We start from the raw sequence: 25,030 nt of genomic DNA on the forward strand, positions 1-25,030 counted from the left end.
TCGACTAATTTTGTCGTTTTCCTGAAACTTCAAAAAGGCGTGTCTTTTCATTTTTCAAACGTTTCGATCGTTCGAAATGGACAGTTTTGACACCCTTTCATACCCTCAACGTATGGAAAACTTTAACTATAAATATGAGTGCATTTTACACTAAAAAACAACAAGAATTCAATCGATTTGAATCATTTACTTATTGCTTTTCACTCCTATTCATTCAAGTATTTGTTTTCTCACTCACGTGATATTTTCACTTCAGTTTTTCACTCAAATCACTTTGAGAGATAGTGAATTCGTGAGTAGAGTGTTTCAACAACCTCAAAAGCCAATTGCATCTCATTTGCATTCAAAAGGAAGGCTCATAGGTTTTATTGTAAGTTGTTATTTCTTTTCTGTAAAAAGAAGGACTCCTTGGTGTAAAGGAGTTGTTTGCTTTCAGTAGGATTGTTATTGAAAGTGGGACCGATTATGGTCTGTGTGATCTTGTAGTTTATAAGGTTGATAGTGGATAATCTCAAGCGGGTTTTGCTTGGGGACTGGATGTAGGTCGGGTTAGACCGAACCAGGATAAAATTTTGTGTTCTTTGTGTGTTTGCTTTGAGATTTGCAAAATCATTCAATATTCTGCAGAAATTTTTAAAAGCACTATTCACCCCCCCTCTAGTGCTCGTTGCCTCGATCCTAGTGCACTTTCATTTGATATCAGAGCACAGGTTTGCTATTACTTTGATTTGACCATCATCTAGCATGGCAACTACAACATCTCAGCACAAAGAAGGAAGCTCCTATGTTCGTCCTCCTCTCTTCGACGGAACAAACTATGGATACTGGAAAGTAAGAATGACAATATTCCTGCAATCCATGGATCTCGATATCTAGAGAGTTGTTTCAGAAAAGTACAAAACTCCATCAACTGATTTCAGCCGATGGACCGATGAAGAAAAGAAGACTGCTTCACTTAATGCCAAGGCAATGAATGCATTATATTGTGGCGTTGACAAGGTAGAATTCAATCGCATCTCTCAATGCTCTACAGCTAATGAAATCTGGCATACTCTTCTTGTGACACACGAAGGTACATCAAAGGTAAAGAAATCTAAAATTGCTTCTTTAGTTCATAAATTTGAATTGTTCAAAATGAAGCAAAATGAATCTATATCGGACATGGTAACTAGAATGACCGATATAACTAACACTTTGAAATCCCTTGGAAAAGAATATTCACAAGTGGATTTAGTTAGAAAGATTCTAAGGTGTTTAACTCCTGAATGGGAGAGAAAAACAACTGCTATTGAAGAAGCAAATGATCTCAATACTCTCACTCTTGAAGACTTAGTTGGTAACCTAATGACATATGAGGTCCAACTTCAAGACAGACAAGAAGAAGAGCCTAAAAAGAAATCTCTTGCTTTTAAGGCTACTTTTGACTCAGAAAATTCTGAAGAAGATGAAGATGAAGATATTGCCCTCATCACAAGGCAATTCAGAAGATTCATCAAAAAGGGAAGATTTCAAAGAAAGGTAAAGAAAGCAGATTCTTCCATTCCCAATGAAGTAAAGTGCTTTAACTGCAAAAAGGCAGGACATATCAAGAAAGATTGTCCTCTTCTCAAATTCAAGCCCAAGGACCAATTCAAGAAGAAAAAGGCATTTCAAGCCTGTTGGGATGATAGTGACTCCTCTTCCGATGAAGAATCAAATGAAGAAGTCGTCAACATGTGTTTTGTAGCACAAGAAGATTCGGTAAGTCAATTTGACTATGATGAGTTATTTGAAGCATTTAATGATTTATATGCTAAATTTAAGAGTCTTAGTTCTAAAAATAAAGAGTTAAAAACTGAAAATTTAACTCTTGACTCTCAAAATAAAGTGTTACTTCAAGAAATAGAAGATCTCAAGAAGGAAAATTCTTGCCAAGCACTTGAGATAAAAGAAATTGGAGTTAGAACCAATCTCTTACAAAATGAAATATTTAGTCTTAAAGAAAAGTCAAAAGATCTTCTTTCTATAGTGACCAAATTCACAAATGGTCAAGAGAATCTAGAAAAACTTCTTGGTTCTCAAAGATGCTCGGTTAATAAAACCGGATTGGGATATAGCTTCTTTGATACTCAAAATAGACCAAACTACGTGGTGAAAAATCAAAGACATTATTCTCAACCTTTTGTTCATAGAACTAAACTTTCTAGTTCTAATAGAAATGCATCTAGAAATGATTATTCTAGAAATGTTTATTCTAAATCCTTTTATAGAAAGAATATTTATTATCAAAGGAAACCAAAATCCAAATGGATATGGGTTCCTAAGACTAACTCTCATGGACCCGAAAATAGAAAGGGGTCAAATGCTATGTTTTCTGATTTTGTTGTAGGTACACAACATAAGGAGCAAATGGATATTGGACAACGCCTGTTCCAAACATATGACTGGAAGGCCGGAGTTATTTTCCACCCTCCAAAATAAGGATGGAGGAACCGTCACCTTTGGTGACAATAACAAGGGAAAAGTGATAGGTATTGGTAATATTGGTAATCCAAAATTTCCCTTGATAGAAAATGTTCTTTTAGTAGATGGTTTAATGCATAATTTAATATCTATCAGTCAATTATGTGATAAAGGTTTTTATGTCTCTTTTAAAAAAGATTTATGCTTAATTTCTGATTTTCAATCTAAAAAGATCATTTTTAAAGGTAAAAGAAGAAACAATGTGTATGAACTATATCTAGATGAATTACCCTCTTTTAATGAAAAATGTCTTATTGTTTCAAATGAAATTCAATGGTTATGGCACAAGAGACTTGGGCATGTTAACTTTAAAATTATTTCAAAATTATCCAAGAATGATCTTGTAAGAGGCCTACCTAGAATACCATATAAAAAGGATCACTTATGTGATGCTTGTCAAAGGGGTAAACAAATCAAGAGTTCTTTTAAAGCAAAAGATATAGTTTCAACAAAAACGTCCTCTTGAACTTTTACATTTAGATCTATTTGGACCATCTAGAATTCAAAGTTTGAATAGTAGCAAGTATGCTTTTGTTATAGTAGATGATTATTCTCGGTTTACATGGGTGATTTTTCTAAAAAGCAAAAATGATGCTTTTTCAGAATTTTCTAAACTTTGTAGAAGAATTACAAATGAAAAATCTACATCTATTATTAAAATTCATAGTGATCATGGTGGTGAATTTAAAAATGAATATTTTCTAAAGTTTTGTGATTTACATGGTATATCTCACAACTTTGCTTTTCCTAGAGCGGCTCCACAAAATGGAGTTGTTGAAAGAAAGAATAGAACTTTGCAAGAATGTGCTAGAACCATGCTTCAAGATAAAAATTTACCAAATATTTTTGGGCTGAAGCAATTAGTACAGCATGTTATGTCTTAAATCGTGTTCTTATTCGACCAATTTTACATAAAACATGTTTTGAATTGTATTATGATCGTATACCAAAGATCTCATATTTCAAAATTTTTGGTAGTAAATGTTTCTTGTTAAATACCAAAGATAATCTTGATAAGTTTGATTCAAAATCAGATGAATCAATATTTCTTGGATATTCTTCTAGAAGTAAAGCATATCGTATTTTCAATAAAAGAACATCTTGTATTGAAGAATCTTTACATGTTGCATTTGATGAGAATTGTGAGCAGGTTATACCTCTAAGCGAAGAAGATGAAGCAATACTTCAAGAAGAACCCTTGATAGAAAGTACTTCTCAAGAAAATATTCCTCTTCAACCGGTTTGGAAAGAAGTTCCTAATCATCCACATGAACAAGTTATTGGTGAAATAAAGAGTGGTGTCCAAACTAGAAGGCAGTTAGAAAAATATATTGCAAATGTTGCTTTCATATCTAAATTAGAACCAAAGAATATCAATGAGGCATGTGATGATGAATTTTGGCTTTTAGCCATGTCTGAAGAACTTAACCAATTTACTAGGAATGATGTTTGGGATCTAGTTGATAGACCAAAGGATCATCCAGTAATTGGAACAAGATGGGTCTTCCGAAATAAGCTGGATGAAAATGGTGAAGTCATTCGTAACAAAGCAAGGCTAGTGGCACAAGGTTATAATCAAGAAGAAGGCATAGATTTTGATAAAACCTATGCACCAATGGCTCGATTAGAATCAATTCGAATGATGCTTGCTTTTGCTAGTTACATGAACTTCAAGTTATATCAAATTGATGTTAAGAGTGCATTCTTAAATGGACACATCAATGAAGAAGTTTATGTAGAGCAACCTCCAGACTTTGAAAATGAGAAATATCCAAAAAAAGTCTACAAATTGAAAAGAGCCTTGTATGGACTCAAACAAGCACCAAGAGCGTAGTATGAAAGACTACGAAATTTTCTAGAACAATCTGGTTTTTCCATTGGTCGGGTAGACTCCACTTTATTTATTAAAGATCTTAATTCAGATATTCTTATTGTACAAATTTATGTTGATGACATAATATTTGGTTCTACTAATGATTCTCTCTGTAAAGAATTTGCTAAAGCTATGCAGGAATAGTTTGAAATGAGCTTGATGGGCGAATTAAACTACTTCCTTAGACTTCAAATAAAGCAAACTGAAGAAGGAATCTTCATCAATCACGCTAAGTATACAAAAGAACTTCTCAAGAGATTTGGGATGGACTCATCGAAATCAAGAAGGAATCCTATGAGTACAACTACTTCTCTTGATAAAGATGAAAATGGTAAAAGTGTAGATACTAAGCTCTACAAGGGTATGATCGAATCTCTATTATACTTAACTGCTAGTCGACCTGATATTATGTTTAGTGTTTGTATGTGTGCAAGATTTCAAGCTAATCCAAAGGAATCTCATTTAACTGCAGTAAAACAAATTCTTCGTTATTTGAAAGATACTTCAGATTTTGGTTTGTTTTACCCAAAATCATCTTCCTTTGATTTAGTTTCATATAGTGATGCAGATTTTGCAGGAAGTAAATCTGATCACAAGAGTACTAGTGGAACTTGTCATTTCTTAGGAAATTCCTTAGTCTCTTGGTTTAGTAAAAAGCAAAATTCAGTATCACTTTCAACAACTGAAGCAGAATATATAGCGGTTAGTTTAGCATGTTCACAAGTACTTTGGATGAAACAGACCTTAAAAGATTTTGGTTTGAATTACTCCACAACAACTATTTATTGTGATAACACTAGTGCTATAAATCTTTCGAAAAATCCAATTCAGCACTCAAGAACTAAGCATATTGAAGTTAGACATCATTTTTTAAGAGATCATGTGTTAAAAGGAGATATTTCGTTAAATTTTATTTCCACTAAAGAACAACATGCCGATATCTTCACTAAACCTCTTAAAAATGAAGATTTTATGAGAATTAGGAGAGAACTAGGTATTTGCTCATTTTTGGATTTATAAAAATGCTGATTTTTGAACAAAATCTCAAAATCGCACTATATTAGTCGACCGATAAAATTCTAGTCGACTGGTGTTTTAAATTTTGGAATGTATCTCACCATATTAGTCGACCGATATATTTCTAGTCCACTGATGATATTTTTAGAATAAGTCACATCTTCAACAACTATACTCAACAACTTGCTTCAATTCAGAAGGATGTAACTGCCATTAAGGATTTGCTAAACTCTCTTTTCTGATCTTTGATCTTTGAAATACATACTTTATGGGTTGTAATATTTTTAAACTTGTATCTCTATTTTGCTTATGCTATTTTTGCCCTTACTCTTTTTGATTCTGACAAAAGGAGAGAAAAAGATAAAGATAGCATTACATTGAACTTTCAGGAGATCTTGAGAATAGCAATTACATTGCAGGAGATCTTGCATAAAAAATGCAAAATTCTAAATGCATGAAGAAATGATGAATGGAAATGCAAACCAATCAATATGTGATATATGTGCTAACTTTTAATGTTTTGCAGCATATTGATAGGGGGAGTAAAATCTCCATCTATGCATCTAAATGCTTCATCTTTGATTAAGTTTGTTATCATAAAAAAGGGGGAGATTGTTACGACAATGAAGCCATACATGATACTTCAAGTACAAGGTTTTGATGATGAGCAAGTGGAATCAACTGCATTTCAGCTAAGGCTATGAAGAAATTAAAGAATTCGATGAAGAATCTTTGAAGACTAGTGTGCAAATGTTTAATTCATTAAAAGTCTTAGATTCTTGTAAGAGCCTTACTTAGAGTGCATATTTAGGTTGCATTTCACCTTAAAAGTCTTTAGAAAAACTTTTCTAAAAGAAACACTTTTGAAAATCTTTTTAGAAAACTCTCTTCTTAAATTTTCATGTTTATTAGTCGACCAATAGACTTACCAGTCGACTAATCCTTTCGCGCCATATTTTCTAAAAAAGTCATTCTTGTCAAATTAGTCGATCGAAGATTTTATCAGTCGATTGGACAGAATGTCTGTTTTCTGGAAAATTAGCAGCAATCAACTAATGGTTTTATCAGTCGACTGAACAGAACATGTGTTTTCTGAAAATTTAGCAGCAGTCGACTAATGCTTTTTATCAGTCGACCGAACAGAATGTTTGTTTTTCAGAAGTTTTTAGCAGCAGTCGACTAAAAGGTTTTTCAGTCTACTGATGATATTATCAGTCGACTAACTTTTCTCAAGTCGACTAAGTTTCAAAAGTTCAGATTTTCAAACGGCTCGATTAACAGATCAGTCGACCAACGATAACGGTCAGTCTACTAATAACTAACTATTAGTCGACTAACTGATGTTTCAGTCGACTAATTTTGCCGTTTTCCTGAAACTTCAAAAAGGCGTGTCTTTTCATTTTTCAAACGTTTTGATCGTTCGAAATGGACAGTTTTGACACCCTTTCATACCCTCAACGTATGGAAAACTTTAACTATAAATATGAGTGCATTTTACACTAAAAAACAACAATAATTCAATCGATTTGAATCATTTACTTATTGCTTTTCTCTCCTATTCATTCAAGTATTTGTTTTCTCACTTACGTGATATTTTCACTTCAGTTTTTCACTCAAACCACTTTGAGAGATAGTGAATTCATGAGTAGAGTGTTTCAACAACCTCAAAAGCCAATTGCATCTCATTTGCATTCAAAAGGAAGGCTCATAGGTTGTATTGTAAGTTGTTATTTCTTTTCTGTAAAAAGAAGGACTACTTGGTGTAAATGAGTTGTTTGCTTTCAGTAGGATTGTTACTGAAAGTGGGACCGATTATGGTCTGTGTGATCTTGTAGTTTACAAGGTTGATAGTGGATAATCTCAAGCAGGTTTTGCTTGGGGACTGGATGTAGCTCGGGTTAGACCAAACTAGGATAAAATCTTGTGTTCTTTGTGTGTTTGCTTTGAGATTTGCAAAATCATTCAATATTCCGCAGAAATTTTTAAAAGCACTATTCACCCCCCCTCTAGTGCTTGTTGCCTCGATCCTAGTGCACTTTCACTTTTCCAATCAATTTCCAAGCATATCTTCCAAAGCAAACATCATATTTTCTCAAACTTGCATTATTTTCAAAATTTCATAGCACAAGCCTGATTCTCTGTGCATTCTAAGAAAAATAGAGCATAATTTAGATATTTGAGTCAAGTTAAAGCACATAATTGGTCCTTGGTTCAATTACCCCTGGTAAAGGTGCCAGGAACGGTTGAACCTCGTACCGACAGGCAGATCCCATTCCATGGAATTTTCCCGCAAATTTTCAAAACGAAGGCGAGTTAATTTTCAAAAACCATTTTCAAAACTTTGATCGAGTTTGACTCGCGAAATTCATTTCTTTCTCGCAAGGGAGGGGGAAAATTTTGCGATGATAACAGAGTGAAACGAGCCAAGCCTCGGTAAAGAAAAGTCAAGGCTGCCATGGAAACTGAAAGCTGACGGGTCTGCTTGCTTCCCCACCTTCGAAAAAGTTGGGCAACTCTGACATCGATAAAATTCTAACCATCCTAAAAAAAAGCTAATCCCACTGTGCATAGGATCATGGCATGCTGAATTCTATCTTTTGCTGCTCGAGACAAAGTGTCAACCTCTTTGTAAGCTCCATACTTGCGATAGAGTCCAAACAAGTCAATGAACTGACTTCCGTTGATCTCAGCGAGAGGCCAAGATCTGCTTCATGTTGCTCTGGCCAGAGCTTCTTGAACATCTACCCCCTTGATGTTGATCAGGAACTGTTGCTCGATGGGATCATCTGGTTGACCAGCCGGTTCGGGCAATCCCATAATATCATTAAATTCGTCCATGAGCAGAGTCATCTCTCCCCATGGAAACCAAAAGGTGCAGGTACATGGATTCCACCGCTTTGCCATAGCCTGAATCAGACTTCCATTGATGGTTTGTTTGCCTACTACCAATGCCATCTCCAATCCACAGTCATCCAAGTGATCTGGGAACATACGTGAGAAGGTGGCGAACCAAGAATAATACCACTGAGGGAAGAAGGAATGAGTCTCAATAGCCCGATGATCCGGGGATCCATCCTTTATCTGATAGAAGACATGATCTCTGGGAAAGACAACATCGAGGGAATCGAACGCCATCAAAATAATACTGGGGCAAAGAAGAATGAGGAGAATCAAATAGAATGTAGGACTTATGGATAGACTCTTGAAAGAAATAAGAATGGATACAAATCCTGGAAATTTTTTGAAAGATTGAGGAAATTTTGAAAGAATTTTCCAGGGTTTTTGAAGAAAGCTTGATATATAAAAGAGAAAAGAATGTAGACAGAGGAAAAACATAGACCCGGGTTTCTGAAATTAAGGAGAAATAATATACCCAGAGTTTGGAAAAAGGTTTGATATATATAGGATAATAAAAGGAAACATCGCATAATCACAGCTGCACAAACAAGGATGCGTACACAACACTCCCTGAAAGCTGACTCTAAATGCAATATTTGAAATGGCTTGTAGGACCTTAATCCTAACTCTATGGTTCAGATCATCTGAGTCCAATCAGGGTATGCCAATATACCCAAGTCGAAGCTCGAAGTACGTGGCATATAAAATATTTCTTCGGTTCTAAGGTAATGGCTTCCCAACATCCTTGAGCACCTACCGATATACCTCAGACTATGGCCCTTAGGTACGTGGTAGGGGGGTGTTAACCCAAATAAGTGGTCCAGTTGTGAGGCTTTCTCCCGAACTATGGTTCAATGAGACAGCCCAGCAACGTGAAGACCGGGACAATATAGGTAGGGATGTTTTCAAAAACATGCTCAACATGCAATAAAACCAGAAAGCTTTAATGCAAGTCCTAAAAGAGATAGAATTTAAATGAATAGAAGCATACACTTGCATACATTGTTTACATTCAATCCCTAGAATTTGAGGAGAGTTGTATTTCAGACCTAAGTCTAAGTGAATATGAATAGATCTCCTCAATATGGTCCTACCAAACCATACTTAAATCCTATATGCATTATGTCAGCTGGGACAGAGTCTAGGCTCCTAAGGTTTGCGTGGAAATGAAGCTGACATTCGTAGAATAAAGACTTAGATAATATCAAAGCAAAGAAAGAGGCATAAATTCGACCAGAAGAAGACGAGTCCCATCTCGGTCGCCAACTTCTGTGATCATCGCAAAATTTTTCCTTTTATATTTCTTCTCTCTTTTTCTCCTCTTTTTCCTTTCCAACCTCTATTTCCTTTTTTTGAAGGGAGAAATAAAAGACATAAATGAAAAGAGAAAAAGAAAAGAAAGGAGAGAGAGAAAGAGGAACTCTTTTGTGAAGGTCTCACTTGACCTTACTTTTTGAAAAGATTTTGAAAGATTACTTGCCTCCGTTTTGAAAATTTATGAGAAAAATGGAGCGACAAAATTCGCTCGTCGGTACGAGGTTCGACCGTTCCTGGCGCCTTTACCAGGGGTAATTGAACCAAGGATCGAATTTATGCCTTTTGCTTTGTTAGAATATTATCTAAGAATTTATTCTAAGTCTAAAATGCACAAAGAATCATGCTTGTGCGAATGCAAGGATGTAAGCTCTTTTGAGAAAAATAGTTTTTGAAAATTTGGGATTTTCCAAGTGATTCTGAAATAAATATGATAATGGAGTGAAGAAATAATTTTTGAAAGTTGGATCTGACTTAGAACTTGAGATAGATCTGAAAAGATATTTGAAGTTCTAAGTTTTGAAATAATCAGAGTTGGGAAAATAAGTCTTGAATTAAAAATAATAAAGAGAAAGGGGGATTTGAAGATAAGATAGAAAAAGTAAAGTTTCAAAAGTCAAAATGGACTTTGAATTTGAATTTTGAATCTGGATTTCGAAGTGGAGAAGTACATTGAAATGGAATTGGATTCCAGATTTAAAGTTTGAAATCAGGATGGAATTTTGGATTTAAGAAATCCTAATGGAATTTAAAAATAGAATTGGATTTAAGAAGTCCATATGTGATCTGAAAATGGATTTGGTTTTGAAATCTAGAATCCTAAATGGAATTGGATCCTAAGTCTGGAATAAAAAATGGAGTTGAATCCGAAATCTGGAATCTGAAATGGAATTTGGATCCGAAGTCTGGAATCTAAAATGGAATTGAATTCGAGATCTGGAATCCTAACTGGAATTGGATCCGAAGTCTGGGATCCAAAATGGAGTTCGATACAAAGTCTAGTATCCTAGATGGAATTTGGATCCGAAGTCTGAAATCCAAAATGGAATTGAATTCTAGATCTGGAATCCTAAATAGAATTAGATCCGAAGTCTAGAATCCAAAATGGAGTTGAATCCGAAATCTGGAATCCAAAATGGAATTTGGATCCGAGGTTTGGAATCCAAGATGGAATTGAATTTGAAAATCTAGATCCAGGGTGGAATTGGATTCTAAATCTAGAATCCAAGATGGAATTTGGATTTTTGAAAATCCAAATGAGACTTGTTGATAGATCTGGATTTTGGAAATCCAGATTTGAATTTAAAACTTAGGAAAAATCGAGTTTTGAGATTCAAAATTAATCCCAAGACTTTTGATTTTGAATTGAGAATCAAGACTCAATGAAGAATAAAGGATAAATTTGATTTAAAGCTTGAGTTTTGAAATCAGAAGATGAATAAAAAATTGAAATTTTGAAAATCGGATCCAAAATGCTAAATTGAATTTTGAATTTGAATCCAAGAAATGAATTTGGAATTTCAAAGTTGATTTGATCTTTGAAATTTGATTTGAATTGGAAATTGAATTTTGAATATACAAATGAATTTGAAATTTCAAAGTCAAATTTGACTTTGAAATTGAAATTTATTTTTGAAATGAGATAGAATTGAGAATAAAAGATGAATTTGAAATAAGAATTGAAGATTGATTTAAGAAATGAAGAAGATATATCTCAAAATCACTTAGATTTTGAAAAAAAAAATTAAAAATATGATGTAATTCTATCCTAAATGATGAAATGAATTGCATAATTTAAAATTGGATTTTGAAAAGCATATTTCATTCTTTAAATGAATTGAAATAAGATTGAGGATATAATACATCCCTGACTATGGTCATTGAATGTATTATATAGTAATCATATTTAAATTTTAGTAAAGAATAAAACATATTTTTGGTGTCTTTATAGAGTTTAAAATGAAATTAACTCTCAATATATCCTGACTATGGCCATTGAAATATGTTTTGAGTTAATTTTAAATTAAACTCTGATAAAGGAAGAAAATATTTGAAAAATATAATGATTTTTGAAAAGAGATCCAGTGTGGATCCAGTATTATTTCATAAAAGATGAAAATTCTAAGTTTTGTTCACACCTTGACTATGGCCATTGATGTGAATCATCAACTTAGGGTTTAATCACCTCTTATAAAGTGGTGCACGTGCCATTCATGTTCGCATTTGTGAAATTTTGCAATAAAAGAGGAAAATGATATGACTACAAGCAATTTTTATGATATTTACAATGCTCATTCATTCTCTCTAAAAGCTGGAAATGTAATATTCTCATTAATGATCTAACTATTACATTATGGAAATGGATCCTGAAAAGATGAGAAATATCTAACTTAAGAAAGGAAGATCTAAATTCCTCATATATTCCTGTAAAACAGAGTTAGCATGAGCAATACAAGAAAATGTCATATTGAAAAACTAGCATGCATATACATATATATATATCTAAGAGCTAAATGAGAGTATACATATCTATAATACAAGAGTGGCATCCTAAGTTTTTATGAAAAATTGAATGTGACAATGCAGGTGTAATACACTAAATCAATGGGAAAGTGTATGTGCAACGTCTAAAAGATAGATGATGCTTTAGGCTAAGTGGAAGTCTATACATATTAGCCTAAGGCCATAGGTCTATCCAATGATGAAATGCCTATGGGACTGATCCTACTTACATGTGTATGAGAATGCACTATATGCATTTAGGTTAAGGGAAACATACAGAAACCCCAGCAACTGTAAAGAGAAAGGTGATGAATGAGATCACAGCAACCATAGGCTACTGTGGATGCTTATGTTTCAATGCTATTAAATGAAAGAGATTCGTCCAATCCATGGACCGGATCCTTCATTTTTTTTTTTTTTATATAGCCAAAAAAATATATATTATTCATACCTCTCTAAGATCTTTCTTGATATTTTAATGCGTAGACTCCATGTTTTAGTCGTTGTTTAAGTCCTACTTTAACAGTTTGTACTTATTTTATTTATTTAGTTAGTCTCATTGAAATAAAGTTATAGGTTTGTAATTCTTGGTTTTAGACATCGAGTCCCATCATTATTTCATGCATGCTTTTTTTTTTTTTTTGTTCATAAAATTCTAAAAAAATTTAGGATAATTATATTTACTTGTCTACGTTTCCCTTCTAAAAACCTAGATTCGATTGAATTTTGTAACTCCTTCTAATAAATCAAATCCCGAACTAGGATTTTACATTTCCAGAACTTTCAGTTCCTGTTTTAGCAGAAAAAACCTCCGTCACCACCCCTGTGAGAGATTCAAATCGTCCTTCACAAATCACAGTAGATTCACGATTGAATCTACTAATGATCTGGAAATTTTTAGGTTTTTTAAGTTAGTTTTGACCTATGTAAAAAATCGGATTTTCCAGCTCTTTGGGAAAATCTCAATTTTCCTTTGTCAGGGTATAGACAGACCCTAATGCACAGAGTCCACCCAATCCGTAGACTGTATGCAAAAACTTTCAACATAAAAGTTGTTTCTAACATAATTTACTGTCGTTTTCGAAAATTTGGGATTTTTTGGATCTGTTTCATTATTGTTTCCGGATTTTTTTTTCTGTCTAACAGATTCCAATGTCCAGAAATCTCAGAGATTTAGGTCTCTGATAATAGTATGGCCTTTTCCAAACCATAACCCAAATCCCAATAGTGTCAAAAGATCAAACTTTCCTCTGTTTGTCAGGAATAGTTTCTCACAATTTCAGTCTTTTTCCCATCTTTTTACTATTTTTCCCACATTTTCTACTGAAACATGTCTGTTTCCCATAAATCCTAGAGTCGCCGGATTCTGATCCGACTTGCCGGAGTGGTACAACTCCGACCATCGGTCAAAACCAGAAAGTGTAAAAAGAAAAAATCCTTGAATTACTGTTCCCTGTCACCCCATAAAATTTTAGAAAATTTTATGGAAGTTTGATATCCTAAATCGCCTTTAGAATCAACATTTTAGGCAAAAATCACAAAATTTAGGGTTTTTATTTGAATTTCCATATTTTAAAATACAAAAAAATTAGATTTTCGAGCTCCATTCTGTTTTTAGGGTTAATTTAGGTGTCCATGCCAAATTTTGCTTAATTCCAAGTTCATTTGAGTCATATATTAGTTTATCTTTAAATTCAGAAGCGAAAATCAGGCGAAAATCATGTTAAATTTGATATTTTATGATATTTTTGCCTTTTTAAGGTTTTATTCATGTAAATTATCATGTAGAATCATATTAGGGTTAATTTCAATGTCATTTGCATTTCACATTTTCCAAATTTACAAAATTTATTTCAGAAAACCCTGGTTTCAAGGCCATAGTCTTGTTATCGGGGGTATTTTGGTCATTTTAACCTAAATTTCGAAATTTCAAATTATAATTTCATACATTTTCATGCATATCATCATGTTTCATCATATTATGTTTGATTTATTTTATTTGATTTTCAAATTTCCAAAATTTCTTTTAGAAAACCCTGATTTCAAGGTCATCAGGGGTATTTTGGTCATTTTGACCCCAATTTCGAATTTTTAAGTTTAGTTTCAAAATTTATTCCTTATTTATCATGTTTATATCAAAGGGGGTATGATTTTGGGTTTATATCTGAATAATATCCGATAATTTCCCATATTTTCGGATAAATTCAGAAAAACCTACATTTTTGTGCTAACCTTGTTTTCTAGTTTTGCAGGAACATTCAATAAGAAGATTTAGTTTTTATTTCTTTTATTTCAGTTCAATGTAAAAATAAATGTAATATTTGGAATAAGAGTTACTTTTCTGCTTAGAATAGGGTTGCATTGCATATAGTTTAATTTATGCAAATTTCAATATCTGAATGTATCATTCATGCATATTTATTTCAAATTCACTATGGTTTACACAAATGGCACGTGCACAAGCTCTTATGGAGTTTATAAACTCGGTGGGATTCGTATTTATGGCCATAGTCAGAATACGAAGAAAACCAAGATTTATGATCTTCATAATAGCCACATTCAGCCTACACACTTAGGCTAACTTAAAAAATGCACTGCATTTTTTAAAACTTCAAAAGGATTTCTCAATTCCCCAATGAAATTCCCTTTTCAAATTCATATTCATTCATTCATATTATTCAAATTTCATTGTCTTCAAATTCATTTTCCAATTTCAATTTCAAAAAAATTCAGTTTTCTCAAGAATTTCCAAGTCTTTCTCAGGATCTGATTTTCTCAAAATCCTAAGTTTTCAAATGACATTTCAAAGCATTTCCAAAGTTCAAATCAAGATTTTCCTATGTTTTAACATTCTCAAATTTCAAAATCCCAAGTTTTCAGAAATCCATTTTCTCAGAATTCCCGTTTTCCTGAGAATTCATTTTCCCTTTCAGAAATCCCTTTTCCAATGAACTTCCTGATTTTCTCAGAATTCTCAAATCCATTTCCTCAGAAAAATAATCTAAAACTCAAAATCGATTTTCCAAAATACAAGTTTTCCTGAGTATTCATTTTCCAATGCAAATTTCTGATTTCCAATGAACTTCAATGATTTTCCCAGGAATTCAATTTTCAAGTACTTTTCCAATCATTTTCCAAGCATATCTTCCAAAGCAAACATCATATTTTCTCAAACTTGCATTATTTTCAAAATTTCATAGCACAAGCCTGATTCTCTGTGCATTCTAGGAAAAATATAGCATAATTTAGATATTTGAGTCAAGTTAAAGCACATAATTGGTCCTTGGTTCAATTACCCCTGGTAAAGGCGTCAGGAACGGTTGAACCTCGTACCGACAGGCGGATCCCATTTCATGGAATTTTCCCACAAATTTTCAAAACGGAGGCAAGTTAATTTTCAAAAACCATTTTCAAAACTTTGATCGAGTTTGACTCGCGAAATTCATTTCTTTCTCGCTAGGGAGGGAAAAATTTTGCGATGATAACAGGTTTGGCGACCGTGATGGAAACTGTCTTCGTCTGATCAATTATGTGCTTTGACTTAGCTTAGTTATCAAAATCATGCTCTATAAACTGTCAGCTTTTAACTTCTGATATCATGTGAACCTAGGAGCCTAGATCTGAACCCAGCTGACATGGATTGCATGTAGACTAGGCATGGTTTGGTAGGACCATATTGAGGAGAATTATTCATGCTCACTTAGACTTAGGTCTGAAATACAACACTCCTCAATCTAGGAATTGTATGAAAACAATGTTTGCTTCTTCAAAAAAATTCAAAATTCTATCTCTTTAGGACTTAGAGCCCTCTGTTTGCCTGCATGTGCTCATATTTTCAAAAACCACTCCACCTATGTCTACCCGGTCTTCACGTTGTTGGGCTCTCTTCCAGAACCATAGTTCGGGACAGAGCCTCACAACTGGGCCACTTATTTGGGCTAACGCCCTCCTGCCACGTACCAAGGGCCATAGTTCAACGTATATCGACAGACGCTCAAGGATGTTGGGAAAACACAAGCTTAGACCCGAAGATGAAATTTTATGCCATGTACATCGAACCTCGGCTCGAGTATATAGGCATAGCATGATTGAACACAGTTGATCTGAGCCTAGAGTCAAGATTAGGGTCCTAAAGCTCTTTCCAAATCAATGCATTTAGAGTCAGCTTCTTAGGGATTGTTGTATGTGCATAATTGTTTGTGATTGAATGTATGATTTTTACGTCTTATTTTCTCATATTTTTTTTCAATTTTTCCAAAATATCAGACAATTTTTCCAAAATACCTCATTTTCCATCTTTTGTGAAATATCTCACTTTTCTCAAAAAACCCTGGACAATTTTTCCAAATTATCCACCTTTTCCTCAAAACTCCAGGTGATTTTTCATTCTTTCGTTCCTCTGGACTTCGAATTTTCAGCATTTCACTTTATCCTGCCAGCAATTTTCAAAATTCTTGTATTTTTTTCAAAGTCTAATTCCAATCTTCCTATCTTTCAGTATAATGGCATTCAGTCAGCTCGATTCTATTTTTCCTGAGGGTCACATCTCATACGAGGTGCGACAAAGTCTTCCTGAGCATCGATCTCTTAGCACCGGACCCTTCTTCCCTCGGTGGTACTATGTCTGGTTCAAAAACTTCTCTCGTATGTTTCCGGATCACTTGAGCGATTGCGAGTTAGAATTGACATCTGCAGTGGGAAAGTTGACAGTCAATGACAATCTGATTCATGCACTGGCAGAGCGGTGAAATTTGCGTACCTGCACGTTCTGGTTTCCGTGGGGCGAGATGACACTACTGATGGATGAGTTTTCAGAGATTATGGGACTGCCTGAGCCAGTCGGTCAGCCTGGAGATCCGTTAGAGCAGCAGTTTCTAATTAATGTCAAGGGTCTGGACCCTAAAGATGTTGTGGCGCGCATGACAGGACGTAAGTCGTGGCCACTGATTGAAGAAAACGAGAATGAATACGTGAGCCTGATCGAGATCGACCGACAGTATGGAGAATTCACAGAAGTCAGCTCGTTGTCCAGAACAGCTCGAGAGAGAATTCAGCATGTGATGGTTCTGTGTACTGTGGGACTTGCTTTCTTTCCAGATGGACAAAATTATGTGAATGTCAGAATAGTTCAGCTTTTGAGAAGATGGGGAAGTCAACAGACCAGCCGTCTCTCGATAGCCATGGCCGCGCTTGCTTTTCTATACAGAGGACTGACCCGCTTCACACTTGGAGAGTCCATCTTATTCGAGGGATGTACTTATGCTCTTCAGTCTTGGTTTCTTCAGCATGTACCAACCAGAGCTAGTTCGTTCAGATACAATGGCAAGGAACTTCTTCCAGTTGCGCGGTACCGATTCATGATCGATTATCTGCAGGAAGAAGAAGTGGTGTGGGACTATTTTGATCGAGATTTATCGCCTCCCAGATACACCTATGCATATGGCAAAAGATTCAAGTTGCTTGGTCTATTCTTCTGTGCTTACTATCATCCGGAGCGGTGTGTTCGACAGTTTTCTCAGAGACAGAAGCACATAGAGATGCCGCTGCTATCAGGAGTCATGCTAGAGTTTGACCTTACATCAGCACAGTGGTCCAAAACATACCATTCTGCCAGATATGGCTGGGACTCTTTTGTTACTCTTCCGCTTTTTCTCGGTCCTCGTGTCTCTGCTAGTTATAAAGAGTGGTGGCAAATTGTCTGTCCGCCCCCTCTTTCCCAAGTTTATTATTGATGCAATCATGTTTTTCTTTCAATAAATAAAAATCTTGCAAATTCTTCAATTCTTGGTTTGATGACCTCGCCTAGGTAACAAGGCTTGATTTTTAGTTGTTTATTTTCTTTGCAAAGGAATGACAACACAATTGTCGTAATCCCAGCGATGACTCAATCCCTAGTAATGGGATATTCTTTCAATTGTCTACCAAAATTCTCAACAAATATCTTTCTTCCAGTCAAAATCTCTTTCAAAAGCATAACCCTCAATCTTTCCCTACAGAGAGCATTCGTGACATTTAATGGTTCAGACAAGCTCAGGGAAGAAAACTGTGCCAGTTGAAGGCATCGCATATTCAACAGCTTCGGACGAAGAGATGGATTCTCCGCGCTCGGGCAAAAATCAAGGGCAGCAGGTTGAGGATGACATTGATCCTCAGATGTATGCCATGTTCAAGAAGATGATGACCAAGATGATGGCAGAGTAAGCTGAAGCCAATACAGAGAAAACACAGGTAAAGCAAAAGACAAAAGGTCGGGCAGTCAAGAAAGCCGAGAAGATATCTAAAAAGCCTACCCAGAATATTGATACAACTGATGAAGAGGGATCAACAGAGGATTCAGATGAAGAGTTTGAGACTCATCAGGCATTCCGCAAATCTACTCAGGGACAGGGGTCAGCCCACAAATTCAAAGAGCAGTCTGTCAATGACTCTGACCAGTCGCAGTTCAAAGATGTGGTCAGAATGCTTCGAGACCTGCAGGCCCATGACAAGGGCAAGAAATTCTTCACCAGCGAAAACTTCTATGATGGTTTGGATGGGGACGACAATCTCGAGAATATCCCCAGAAAGTTTATCAAATTTGATGGTTCTGGCGATCCTAAAGCTCATCTCGCCATGTTCTTTGCTGAATGCTCCAAATTCAAGCGAGACAACCGGGCACTTTTCCTTTGTTTCCCTCGCAGTCTGGAGGGAACAACAGCAAAATGGTATTCAAAACATGTCAATCCTATCGAGCTGAAAGAATTTGACAAAGTGGTGAACATGTTCATCGAGCGATTCCTCTTCAATGCCGTGGCGCTTCCCACCCTCAGTCACCTATGTGGCCTCAAACAGAGAGAAAATGAGAAGGGCAGAGATTTCATTCACCGTTGGAGGTCAGCTTGCAACAAGATGAGGGACCCCATATCAGAGGGACATGCTCTGTCCCTAATTCTGAGTAACTTCTCACAGCCTCTAAGAGGTCTCATTTCTACTGCACCATCGAGGACATTCATTGATCTGACAGAGCGAGCCGAATGGCTCGAGTTGAGTATGGAAAATGGTTTCTATGAAGGTTTCACCTTCACTAAACACAACGGCCAAACTGAGCAGAAGAAGAAGACTCACTTCACTCATTCTGTCAGAAATAATAATTGGAACCACCATAAGGGGCAGAACAAAGATTTCTGTTATGGGGCAGGAAGTTCCAACAAGAACAATCAGAAAGGCAAGTCAGTGCCTCAATATAATAAGCCACTTCAATTAGAACAGGGACCGAAGCTCTGAGAAAAAGTAAAGCATGAAGGGTGGAGTTATGACAGGAAATTCACTCCACTAGACCAATCCCTCGAGACTGTGCTCGAATATATGTTGACCAAGGAGATGGTCAAACTGGCTAGGTTGGCTGATCCCCCTGTTCCCATGGGGAAATTCAAAGATCAATTTTGTAAATTTCACAGAACAGTGGGGCACAATACTGAGAACTGCTTCGTTCTCAAGAATATTGTTCAGGATCTCATCGACAAGAATCTTCTGGTAGAGGGTGCCGAAGATGAAAATATGGATATTCTAAAGAAACCCTTTCCCCATCATTCTACGACGGTCGTCTCTGAACAGTCTTTTCAGCCGCAGGAGCATATTAGGCCACGCTCTAAAAGGGATATGCAAATTCAACATCAGGTCCTTGTACTGCAGCAAGCTCAATCCAAAGCTCAGAAAATGGATCTCATTACAGCTTTTGGTAAAATAAAAGTATCTGATAAACCCGTTGGGGTATCTCCTGAGGTGGCTAAAAGAATTCCATGGCTCCCCAAGCACTTTATTAAGCCCGCCCCGGAGAAAAGTGAGACATCTGCACCAAAGCCGATAACTGCATTATCCAATGTCTCAATTTTGGACTTAGCTCAAGCTTCCACCAAACACCAGCAGGTGTTGAATGATCTGTTGTGGAAAATCAAAGTGAAACCGAGCATAACTCCTGAAGACGTGGCCCAGATAGTCAATCAGGCCATGACAAATGCTCCGATCACTTTCTCAGATGAAGATCTTTCCAAGCCGCATGTGTTTCACAACAACGCTTTGTATGTTGTGATTCGAGCCAAAGGAATGACTGTTCCTCATGTGCTGATAGATGGAGGCAGCAACCTCAATATATGCCCAGAAATGACAGCCAAAGCTTTGGGCATCAAAGAAGAGGAATATATCCCGGACCCGATCACTATCTACGGGTTTGATAATCATGGTCAGACAACGAAAGGAAAAATTTTCTTGGAGATTTTCATTGACTATTCAGTCCACTCTGTCTTTTTTCATGTGGTCAATGTGCCACCCACCTATAATCTGCTTCTCGAGAGACTGTGGATTCACAATACAAACGCTGTGCCGTCTACTTTGCATCAGTGTGTCAAATGGTCAAAAGGTGGAATGATCACAACAATCTTGGGCGAGGATCCAAAACAGAGGCTTGCACAACCCATGGTTCCTAGGCCCACTTTCACTACTGATATCCCTATCATTAGGGGCATTGATGAGGTCAGTTTCGAAGAAAACTCAGGAATACTGCAGACGATAGAACAGCCAGAGCATACAGTGGTCATGACTCGATGGAGAGGCCCTCAGTTTTTCAAGATTGGAAGACAAATTGATTATAGCACATTCAAAGATCATCCTCTGTTCTCTCAATTCATGAAAGCCAAAAAGGGATTTGATCTGTTGGTAAAGCATGGCTATCAGCCTTTTCAAGGCCTGGGAAAAAATGGAGATGGTCGTCTCGAGCCAGTAATTCCTCAGCACTATCCTCAGAGGGCCGGATTGGGCTTTAATGGCAGAAGATCTCAGAAGAACACTATCTTTGTCAAAGGGACGCACTAAGGGCATCTGCTTGTCTTTCATTTCTATTCTTTTGTTTTTACATTTAGGATGATATCCCGTTTCATTTCAATCCTTGTCCTCAATTCAATCTTTCAATAAAGTTGCAAATTTTCCTTTGTCTATCTGGATGCCATTTGTCTGTTTATATCTCATTATCCAATCTTTACAAAATTGTCATTATTTTGCTCTCTTATTTTTCCAATTATTTTCTCAATAAAAGCAGTTTGTTTTATGATGGGCGATTTCTCTGAATTGATTTATTCTTCAATTCTCAGAATGTCTTTCCGATCTATCAAGAAGCTCGTTCTTAATCCAGAGGCCTTTTCGAAGCCAACAATGATTCATCAGGTTAAAATAAGAGAAGAATGTAGTTAGATTACAAAGCAGTCAGAAGAACCTGCAGAATTTGATTAAGCTCTTCAAGAATTACCAGAATTTGCAGCAATTCAGAAACAAGATGAGCCAGCATCCTTAGTTCAGGATCCGACTGAGGATATCAATATTGGATCAGATAGCGATCTTAAAATTCTCAAGATTGGCTGCAGTTTGAGCCCAGAAGAGAAAGAAAGGCTCACCCATTTTCTCAAGCAACATGAAGAAGTGTTCACGTGGACGTATGAGGACATGCCAGGTCTAGATACCAAATTGGTTGAGCATCGTCTCATCCTAAAACCAGATGTCAAGCCGGTTAAGCAGAAACTGAGAAAGATGGATCCTCGAGTGGAACAACAAGTTAAGGAAGGTCTGGAAGACCTACTCAAAGCAGGGTTCATTCGAACCATTGACTATCCAGATTGGCTAGCAAATATTGTTGTTGTTCCCAAGAAAAATGGTAAAGTTCAAATTTGCATCGACTTCAAAGATCTCAATAAAGCGACTCCTAAGGATGATTATCCACTTCCTAATATTGATCTTTTGATTGATAGCACAGCAGGTCATGCTATGTTCTCTTTTATGGATGGATATTTCAGATATAATCAGATCAAGTTGGCCGCTCGTGATCAGTCCAAGACGTCTTTCACTACTTCTTGGGGCACTTTTTGTTATACAGTCATGCCATTTGAGCTTAAGAATGCTGGAGCCACTTATCAGCGTGCTATGGTCGTCGTTTTCCATGATCAGATGCACAAAATCATGGATGCCTATGTCGATGATATTCTGGTAAAGTCCAAAGAAGAGGAAGATCACATCAAAGCTCTCAATCAAGTTTTCAAGCGGCTCATTCTTTACAAGCTAAGACTCAATCCACAAAAATGTGTTTTTGGAGTCGAATCTGGCAAATTGTTAGGCTTTCTAGTCAGCAAAAAGGGGATAGAAGTTGATCCCGCTAAGGCCAAAGCTATCATTGACATGTCTCCCCCGACTAATCTGAAAGAATTGCGTAGCCTTCAGGGACGTATGCAATCAATTCGGCAATTCATATCCAATTTGGCCATGAGATGTGAGCCTTTCAATCATTTGCTCAGAAAAGGAGTGAAATTCGAATGGGGACCAGAGTGTTAGCAATCATTCGAACGCATCAAGAAATATTTGCTCAATCCTCCTGTGTTAAAGCCGCCAGAATTGGGGAAACCCCTACTGCTATACATTTCAGTTAATCAAGTGGCTTGTGGCGGATTGTTGGTGCAATACGAAGAAGGCAGTCTGATAGAGCATGCCATTTACTATGTGAGCAAAACCTTCATTGATTATGAGAAGAAATACTCTCAGATAGAGAAGACATGTCTAGCTCTGGTTTGAATGTGTCAGAAATTGAGACACTATCTGTTGGCATCTGAAGTCAAGATCCTATCCAAATTAAATCCTCTCAAGTACATTCTAGAGCAACCCTTCCTCAGCGGACGGATTGCCAAATGGCAGGTTCTATTGATGCAATACGATTTGGAATATGTCTCTCAGCAATCTATCAAGGGCCAAGCAATTGCAGATCAATTAGCAGATTTTCCTCTAGCAGAGGATGTTAAAGTCGAGGATGATTTCCCCGATGAGCGGATCTGCAATATTCAACAATCCCCAATTTGGAATTTATTCTTTGACGGTTTCAAGAATATGGCAGGCATAGGAATCAGGATTCTGTTGATCACACCTGAGAAGGAAATGATCCCCTTTTCTCTCAAATTAGATTTTCAGTGCACTCATAATATGGCCAAGTATGAAGCTTTGATACAAGGTTTGAAAATTCTACAAGACTTCAATGTCAAAAGAGTGCATGCTTATGGCGACTCTTTGCTCGTCGTCAATCAAGTCTTAGCCGAATGGCAAGTGAAGGATCATAAATTACTTTCTTATCAGAAGATCGTCTCAGCTCTTGTCAGCAATTTCGAAGAATTCCAACTTTTCCATGTCAAGAGAGACTTCAATCAAATTGCAGACAGTTTAGCCAATCTGGGATCCATCATGTCTTTCAAGAGCAGAGAATCTTGTCGCTCCTTTGAAATTGGCAGACTTGATCAACCTGCTTTTGTCCCAATAGAGCAGATAAACCAAGCTGAGCAAAAGAAGAATCTCTGGTATCATGACATCAAGAATTTCATTGAAACTGACGAATTTCCTCCAGAACTCTCAAAGAAAGAGCAGCGAGCAATTCAGCGCATATCTGCTCGATATTTTATTTTTGCTGACGTCCTTTATCGTCGTGGATTCAGTTCTGAATATTCTAGATGTTTGGATGAAGAAGAAGCCAAAGAAGTTGTGCAAGAAGCACATGAAGGCATTTGTGGTGGTCACGTTGGCTACCAAACTCTTGTCAAACAAATCATCCGAGCAGGATATTACTGGAGAACCATGCAACAAGATTGCTATCATTTTGTGAAGAAGTGCGTTCAATGCCAGATGCATGCGCCTTCTATTCATGCGCCCGCGACATATTTGCAATCGGTCGTTTCACCATGGCCATTTTCTATGTGGGCTTTTGATGTTGTAGGCCCCATTACTCCTTCTGCTTCAAATGGCCATGAATATTTTCTTGCCGCAATAGAATATTTTACTAAATGGGTAGAAGCAGTCACTCTACGCATGGTAGAAGGTCGACATGTGGTCTCATTCATCCATAAGAATATTCTATGTCGTTTTGGCATACCACATGATATTGTGTCAGATAATGGCAGTCATTTCAAGAATGAGAGAATGAGGACTTTCTGTTTGAAGTTCAAAATCCATCATTATTTCTCTGCTCCTTATTATCCTCAAGGAAATGGCCAAGCAGAGGCCACCAATAAGATTTTGATTCGAATCCTGGAGCGAACTTTGGAAACAGGCCGTGACTGGCATGAGAAGATTCATGATGCATTGTGGGGGTATCAAACCACCATTCGAACTCCAACTAATGCTACTCCGTCAGAACTTGTCTATGGAACTGAAGTAGTATTGCCTCTACATGTTCAGAAACCTGCTCTGAAATTTCCATCACTTCTCGAATTACCTCTTGATCAGTATCAGCAACAGCGACTAGTACAGCTTGATTTGCTAGATGAAAGAAGACTCAGAGCAGCAGAGCACGCTCAATCATATCGTCAGAGGATAGCCAGACAATATGCAAAATTCGTCATTGAAAGAAAATTTCAAGTCAATGATCTAATGCTCAGATCAACGACTTATCTCAAGCACCGCCCAGGTGGCAAGTGGTCACCAAATTGGGAAGGTCCCTATGTTGTCAAAAAGGCATTACCTCGTAATTCATATCGGCTCATCAATACCGACGGAGTGGAATTACCAAATCCCATCAATGCTCGACATTTGAAAAAATTCTATACTTAAATTATTCTTTGTAATTCCTCAAATTTTCTTCAAATAATGATCAGATTCTCTTTTCCCAGTTATACTGGGGCATTTTTAAAATTTTGTTTTTTTTTTATCTACAAATATCCTATATGCAGGCAGGATAAACAAATCTCTCACTTTGCACGCATGTGCACACATTTATATCATTTTCATATTTGCATACATCTGCATTCATTGGCATGCATTTGCATCAAGTTTGTTACCCATTCAGGATAAGGGATAATCCTGAGACCCCGACAATCATTCTCGTTACAATTCTCAAATATTTTAATAGCATAGGTCTCTTTCAAAAATTCA

Source organism: Nuphar pumila, chromosome 8 (genome assembly GCF_984573655.1).
Source record: "Nuphar pumila chromosome 8, dmNupPumi1.hap1.1, whole genome shotgun sequence".
Classification (NCBI taxonomy): domain Eukaryota; kingdom Viridiplantae; phylum Streptophyta; class Magnoliopsida; order Nymphaeales; family Nymphaeaceae; genus Nuphar; species Nuphar pumila.